The sequence below is a fragment of the Tursiops truncatus genome, chromosome 14 (genome assembly GCF_011762595.2).
Source record: "Tursiops truncatus isolate mTurTru1 chromosome 14, mTurTru1.mat.Y, whole genome shotgun sequence".
Lineage (NCBI taxonomy): Eukaryota > Metazoa > Chordata > Mammalia > Artiodactyla > Delphinidae > Tursiops > Tursiops truncatus.
This window is the reverse complement of record NC_047047.1, coordinates 30,184,216-30,191,917: the sequence shown is the minus strand read 5'-3', so window position 1 is coordinate 30,191,917 and position 7,702 is coordinate 30,184,216. Positions and strand designations below refer to the sequence as shown.

General features: G+C 50.1%; 1 pseudogene; it reads left to right on the top strand.

Annotated features, from left to right (window-relative positions):
- Positions 1-5,624: 5,624 nt before the first annotated feature.
- LOC101320744 (STARD3 N-terminal-like protein pseudogene) lies at positions 5,625-7,033 on the top strand (annotated as a pseudogene).
- The last annotated feature ends 669 nt before the right edge of the window (positions 7,034-7,702 follow it).

Sequence of the window (7,702 nt, the reverse complement as noted above, 5' to 3'; positions counted from 1 at the left end):
TCGCTCTGTTAACATCCCAGAAAACCTAGCTTTCCATAGGCTTCCCTGCGACCCGTTTGACCGTGCAGGCTGCGTTCGGGGCCGCACAGCAAACGAGACTGCCCCGTCTTTCCGGCAGCCTGTGGTCTGGTGGGAAAGAGGGAGATGCATTCACAGTTTGATGCAATATAGTCGGTGGTGGAGTAAAGTCGTACAGGGACGGGCTGTGAGAAATCACAGAGGTGGTGGCATTCGAGTTGGGCCCTGGAGAAAGTGTGGGTGTTGGATGGAAAGAAGCCTTGCAGGGAAAGAGAACAGCCAGTGCAACGAGGCAGGTGATGGGGAAGGGAGAGCTCCTGGGACTGGGACGTGGCTGGGAGCCCGTGGTGTGTGATGGGCGGTGTGGCGACACCACACAGGGAAGGACCTCCTGTGTTGCACAAGTTACTGAGAGGAGAAAAGTCACCTGATTTCGGAGATTCGTTTTTTTACATATTAACCCCTTGGTTAATTCACATTTAGTCATTCATTTGACAAACAGGGATTGAGTGCCTAGTCTCTCTATCTTAGCGCTGAAGACAAACCAATGAACAAAACACACAAAACCCTGCCCTCTGGAGCTGCCTTTCTAGTGCAACCGACTGGCGTTCAAGTCCTCGGCCAGGCAAGTTTTCTGAGCCAAGAACATCATCCTGAAGCACATTCCCTCAGCCGAGCGCTCGGTCCGAGTTAAGGGGAAGGAAAGAGGTGTCTTTCTCTTTCTTGACCGGTGACTTCTTATCGTAAATACCACCAAAAATTTTTGAAGGGTTTTTATGATGCCCTAGACGTAAACTGTGATGGCCTGGGGGTCTTATGAAAAAAAGGATCCTTCTGGTATTTCTGCTTGGGGAAAGTAGCCTAGCTCTTCTGCTTTCTCCAAAAAGGAGGGACACATCTGGACCCTCCTAGGACATGTGATTCTAGAACCCATCTCTGTGGTCAGGCTCCAATTTGAACCCACCAAAGACTACATTGCCAGCAACATGGAAGAAAGCCACGTTCTGCCCCAGCCTCAGGATCCCCATTTACTGTGGCCGAGGAGAGGAGACTCTGAACCACAGGTAACTACGAAGACAGCTCTCACATAAAGATAGCCTCCCCTACAAGATGACAAATCTTACTTCCAAGGTTTCCTGACTTTGTTGGTTCACAGTAGCCTGATGAAAAGTGCCCTTTGTAATGCTGTTTGGACCCATGTCTTAATCACGGTCAACTCGCTCTGCTCTGTGCCCTGGGGAACTCTCACGGCTCTGGGGTTGAGGCCCTCGTCGTGCCCACGTCACAGGGGAGGAAGCAGAGAGAGAGCTGAGGCATCTTGCCTCAAGTCCACGGAGCCGGTGAGCTCTGACTCCAGAGCCCAACACTCCCTTGCCTCCATTTTTGCAAATTGCAACTGTGTCCGATTCTAATCTATTTTCCACGCAGAGCACCTTTTCTTTTTTAAGGCTTCGAATGCAGCTACCTATTTTCCACGGAGGGGTCCTCGGTTCCTGTTAGTGGGGCAGAAACGCGGAAGGCACAAGACAATTGTGGATCGTCATTGCTAAGTCATTTCCCTCCCACCTCCCACCCACCGCCGGATCCCTACTCCCCTCTGAGTCTGCCCTGACCCAGCCATTCCTGACCCTGACGCAGGCCCTGTGGCAGCAGCCCAGGCTGCTCCTGGGGGAGCACGACCTGTAGAGGAGTTGAAGGCGATCTTCCACTACCACGTTTTTTGGGCTGAAGACCCCGTGACATCACTCTATTGATTCAACCAGTATTTATTAAATACAGCTCCTACTTAGCCTCCAAGTCCCTGTCATCGAGTGCCCCTTTGTCCACTGCTGAGGTGTCACTGTGACCTAGACAAGGAGGGACACACCGAGGCTCCCTGCCCAGAGACTCTGGAATAGCAGCCCCTGTTCCCATTGCCCACTAGGTCTTCCTTCCCATCAGTTTGGGACACTCAGCTTCCAGGGGTCAAGGGCCCCATGGGAAGCAGGGCTTGGCACTGGCCGGGTGTCAAATCAGCTCTGCTCCCCCTCTGTCCCATGTGGGACTCCTGGGGCATCCATGTGGAACCCAGATAAGGTGGATGGGGCTGCTGATTAGGAGTGAATAGGTTGCCCAGACGCAAAGGAAGCTGCAGGTTGGGAGAGAGAGGGGGAGTCCCTTTCAGGCAGACAGGAGGGCAGGCTCCGCCTGGCTGGAGCTTCTGGGAGCCTCCCTCCTTGTGAGTGAAGGCAGTGTCTCTGGTGAAGACAGGCTCTGGATTTAGTGGGCAGCTGAGGCAAGAGCCAGCACAGGAGCAAAGGGTATGGCCCCTGAGTCACGACAGAGCTGGTAGCCGAGGGTCTCGGGGGCTGGAGAGGTTCACTGAGGCTCTGGGGGAGGAGGGGGCGCCTTTTATAGGATGCCCTTGGCCTCACCTGGGGGCAGAGATGAACGAGGACAGTCAAGGCAGGGAGCTCTGTGTCGGGGATCTGTCTACCTTCAGGGAAACCGTGACCCGGGAGAGAAGACACCTGGAGGGCCGAGGGGACAGAGAAAAGCGAGAAACACACCGGCCCAGCCAACCCTGCTGGCCACCCAGATGCCAGGCTGGGTCACACCTGGAAGCAGTCCCCAGCCCTGCACAGGGACCAGTGGGATAAGAGACCCAACATCCATCTGCTGGAAAGTTCATTTAGTTACAAGCAGAGCATCTGACCGACTCCTGCCCGGCCTTGCTGATATTCGCATCGCTCGGAAGGTAGGAGATGATGTTTTCATGAAGCGCTGGAGCTAATTCTGATGAACAAAGACGAGTGGGCTGGCCAAGTGGAGGAAGGAGAGATCCTTAGGGGGAGCACTGTGTCCCTAGGGTGAAGGTCAAGCACACACACTCTGGTGGGATGGATCCGCAGGCCAAAGCCAACTCCAGCCTTTCCTCTCTGGGTGACCTGGGGCAAGTGTCGTGGGCCGTATTTACTTCCTGGGTCTCTTTGGGAGAATTAAAGGAGATGAAGTATGGAAAGCCCAGTGCCTGAGGGTCAGGAAGCATTTAATGCCTATGAGCAATTATGGTTATTTCACTAGCAAGGAGAGAAGCTGGAGGAGTGCTGGGAACGTAACTTAGATTTTTAGGAAACAAAATTCTGACTTCAGAAAGAAATCAGCCTGGAAGGGAAAATTACATGAGAGGGTAGGGAAGTGTTCAAGTATGTCATTCTGACTGTGCTATTTAGACAACACATTGTGGGCAGGAAGTGGTTAAACTGAAAGGAGGAGCAGAGAAAGGATGACTCAGGGACTGAAGGTGACAGGGTGGAGGAGGGGCCGTTTTCCAGGTGGTCCCTCGCCTTGCTGCTCCTCAGAAGGGCAAAGCTAGCCCTAAGCCCCTCAGCCCTGCAGGGTAGCTCTCAAAGAGAAAGCAGGCAGTGCAGGGGTGGCTCTGAGAGAGGGCCTTGCTAAAATGCCTACATCTTCAAGGAACTCATCAAAAGAGTGCAGGATGGGCTTCCCTGGTGGCGCAGTGGTTGAGAGTCCGCCTGCCGATGCAGGGGACACGGGTTCGTGCCCCGGTCCGGGAAGATCCCACATGCCGCGGAGCGGCTGGGCCCGTGAGCCATGGCCGCTGAGCCTGCGCGTCCGGAGCCTGTGCTCCGCAACGGGACAGGCCACAACAGTGAGAGGCCCGCATACCGCAAAAAAAAAAAAAAAAAAAAAAGAGCACTGCCTGTGTATAATGAAAAACGTTCCAGTCTTTTCTTTTGCAAGCAGGGAGAAGTGAGGTTGACTAAGCAAGGGTGAGGTTATGAGGGTCAAGAGTGAGGAGAGGGAAGGTGAGTGTGTTTTCCTCTAAGTAGCGGAAATAAACTTGCCAAAGTATAGAAGGGAGCTGCCTCAGGGCAGAAGGTAACCCGCACCTTGTCTAGAGGAACTGGGGCTCCTCTGGGGGTTTCCACAGAGGCAGCGGCAGAGTCGACGTGGGTCTGAGTCACCTGTCAGAAGCAGAAGGAACACCGCCCTTTCTTCCCAACTCAAGAAAGTTCCTTGGATTGAAAGTAAATGAGAATAACGTTCTTACAGGACTAGCGTGGAATCTGCTCTAGTGCATATTTTTAAAAAGTAGATCACCTGCAAATTTCAGTATTTTATTAACAAATCACTCGTGGCCACGCCAAGGTTAAATGAGTGGACATGGGTCGACCAGCAAGACAGCGACAGGCGGTGTGAATGGAACACTGTCCTCAGCCCTGACCCATTCACCAGGACCCCGGGAACTTGGAGTCAGGTGTGGCTGGCATGTTCTCCACATCTGGGATGACACCCAGACCACCTGACAGAATCAGGATCCAAATGTTCTTGACAGGCTGAAGTGAGGGGCATCTTGGACAGACGCATTTTAAGAGAGAGGACAGACTCCAGTACTCGGCCATGAATGCACCTGTCACAGAGGGGCTGTCGGCAGGCAGGTTCGACGCCAAGTCTCCAGAGTGAAGGGGCCACCACAAAGCAGAGGCCCTAGGTTATATGAAGAGGTCCGTAGGGCAAAGCAGAGCAAGGAGGGGCCCCGGGATGGGGGCTCAGGGCCCCAGACAGCACTGGGCCCAGCAAAGTTTCCTCCCTGGCTCTGCTGCCCTCACCCCACCCCAGGCTCTCCCCAAACCCCCATCCATGACCCCTTTAAAACAGACATCAGGTCTCAGCATTCCTCACTGGCCCAAACCCTCCTTGATCTCCATCAAGTTCAGCAGCCCGTCTATGTCTCGTCAGTGGTGGGTCCCCACCTTATCTGGCCCTGGCCACCCTGCCCGAGCTCAGGTCCTAGCACCCTACCCCTCACTCACTCTGCTCCGCCCGCCCTGGCCTGTGGGCTGGGCCTCTGCACTCGCTACTCCTGCCTGGAATGCCATCCCGGCCACCTCCCTTCACTCAGGTCTCTGCGCAAACATCACCTCATCCACGAGGCCTCCCTGACCCCCTCAGCATAATATTGCACATCCCCCATCAATTCAATCCACTATCCCCCTCACCCTGCTTCATTTCTCTTCATCAGCACAGGACAAATCATCTTTTTGTCCGTTTGGTATTCAAATGCATCTGTGTCAGAGCAGAGGCTGAACTCTCCACTACGGCTCTACCCCAGCACAGAGGCCAGTGTCTGGCATGCAGTGGGCGCTCAGTGACCCACATTTATGGTTGGATGGATAGAAGCACGGATGGATGGACGGATGGGTGAGTGAGTGAATGAATAAGAGACAAACTTCTGGCTCAGAGCTGAGGCAGACCATAGTCTCCAGTGTCACGTGCCCCAAGGACAGATGGTGGGACACAGGGAGTGAGGTTTCTACTACACAGGAAGGGCTTCATCACCATCAGAGTTGTATGAAGGCAGCATAATGAGGGTCCCGGAAAATGCCTGAGCTTTAGAATAATCCAGATGACGTGGTCAAAAACAAAAGAAATCTGAAAGAAAACAATTTGGTTGCGAACAAGGTGAGAGGAAAACAATTCAGCCCGAAGGACGATTTGGTCTAAAAAAATATACTCCACCTTACGTTTCAAACATTGGAATTTTGATGTAGCACGCAAGTGGAGTGCATTCTTTCGTGCCTTTTCAAGTATTTTGCTTAAATTTCAGAAGAGTTTTACTCTCTGCTTTAAATTTCTAGTTAATATTTTAGCTATTTCTTTTCATTCTGTTCATTTAAAAAAATTTGTTGTGCAGCCTCGGGCAGCCGGCCCGGAACCACCTGGTGAGATCTCTTCTCTCTAGGACTGGTGGAGCTGGAGAGAGGCTCCTTTAACCCTCCTGCAGGATGAACCCCCTGCCAGAAGACATGGAGAACGCTCTCATGGGGAGTCAGAGCTCGCACGCTTCCCTGCGCGACGTCCATTCCATCAACCCCACGCAACTCATGGCCAGGATTGAGTCCTATGAAGGAAAGGAAAAGAAAGGCATATCTGACGTCAGGAGGACTTTCTGTTTGTTTGTCCCCTTTGACCTCTTATTTGTAACGTTACTGTGGATAATAGAGTTAAATGTGAATGGAGGTATTGAGAACACGTTAGAGAAAGAGGTGGTGCGGTAGGACTACTTCTCTTCTTATTTCGATATATTTCTTTTGGCAGTTTTTAAATTTAAAGTGTTAACACTTGCATATGCCACGTGCAGACTGCACCATTGGTGGGCCATAGCGTTGATGACAGCAGTGACCAGTGCCCTTTCACTAGCAAAAGCAAAAGCGATCCTCTCAAAGCTTTTCTGTCAAGGGGCTTTCGGCTACGTGCTGCCCATCATTTCCTTCATCTTTGCCTGGATCGAGACGTGGTTCCTGGATTTCAAGGTGTTACCTCAAGAGGCAGAAGAAAACACTCCTGATAGCTCAGGATGCCTCGGAGAGGGCGGCACTGATACCTGGTGGTCTTTCTGATGGTCAGTTTTATTCTCCTCCTGGATCCGAAGCAGGATCTGAAAATGAAACTGAAGAAAAGCAGGACAGTGGAAAACCACTTTTAGAACTATGAGTAAGACTTCTGTTAAACGTGAAAAACCTTCACTGAAAGTCACCAGAGGGAAAAAAGGACTGGAACTGGGGGTCTCCCTATTGAAGGCTGAAATGGTGACATCCACTGCTGACATTACTGAACGGCTAATAAAAAATTTATTGATTGTAATACCTCACAGACATGGTACCATCTCCACATACATTTAGTCACCTGCCTGTGGCTGGTAAGATGTCATGATCCATCCTGTATTCAGTGAGACTGAGTCTGACCTGTCATTGAGTAGTTGCAGAAAGTCTTGTGCTGTGTTCCTGATCAAAGGACTTCTTAATATATTGGAATAACACTTTTTTAGTATGCAAAATATCTTTTTATTTTGACTTGCAGAATGGAATTGTTTTGTTCCATGTCTCGGATTTCTTTTGTCTTTCTTTTTTAACTCCCTACATTTCCCTTGTGTTTTTTCAACTCATGCACATGCACTATTTGTACAATTTTAAAAGGTAATAAAATCCAACATATCAAAATGAAAAAAAAATTTATTGTGAAATGTCACTCATACAGATAAAAGTACATAAAACATAAATGTACTGCATAGTAAATTATTATAAACACCACCCAGGCAAGAGCCAGGACGCTGCCAGCCCCCAGGCGCCCCTAAATGCCCTTCCTGACACAGAACTCTCATAGCCCAAAGGGACAGGCCAACCCTGCTTCTGCCCTAATCACATTCTTTCTTGTCTTTATAATTTTGCCTCCTGAGGAGACATCTGTACCCACTGTAATTTAGTTTTACCTGTTGGTTTTACAATATTTTATAAATGGAATCACAGCGTACATGTCTGTGTCTGGCTTCTTTCACTCAACAGTATGGCTGCGAGGTTTGTGTGTTGTGTGGTCGCAGTACGTTCCTTCTCATTACTCTATTGTGCAGTTTGTAACAGCAAAATGTTGGAAATAATCTGAATCTGCAAAAATAGGGAATTGGCCACATAAAGTATGGGAATTTACAAAACAGAAATTACCGCATAATCCTATTTTTGCTACAAAGGAAAAACGAGGATTTCCTTTTTGAAAAGGAAAAGAGAGTGAAAGAGAAAGAATGAAGGAAAATACATCCATATGAATGTCTATAGAGAAAGATCTAGAAAAATATGCCACATTTGACCTAGGGAGGGTGAGTGGGTGCAAGGTTCTTCATGATGTT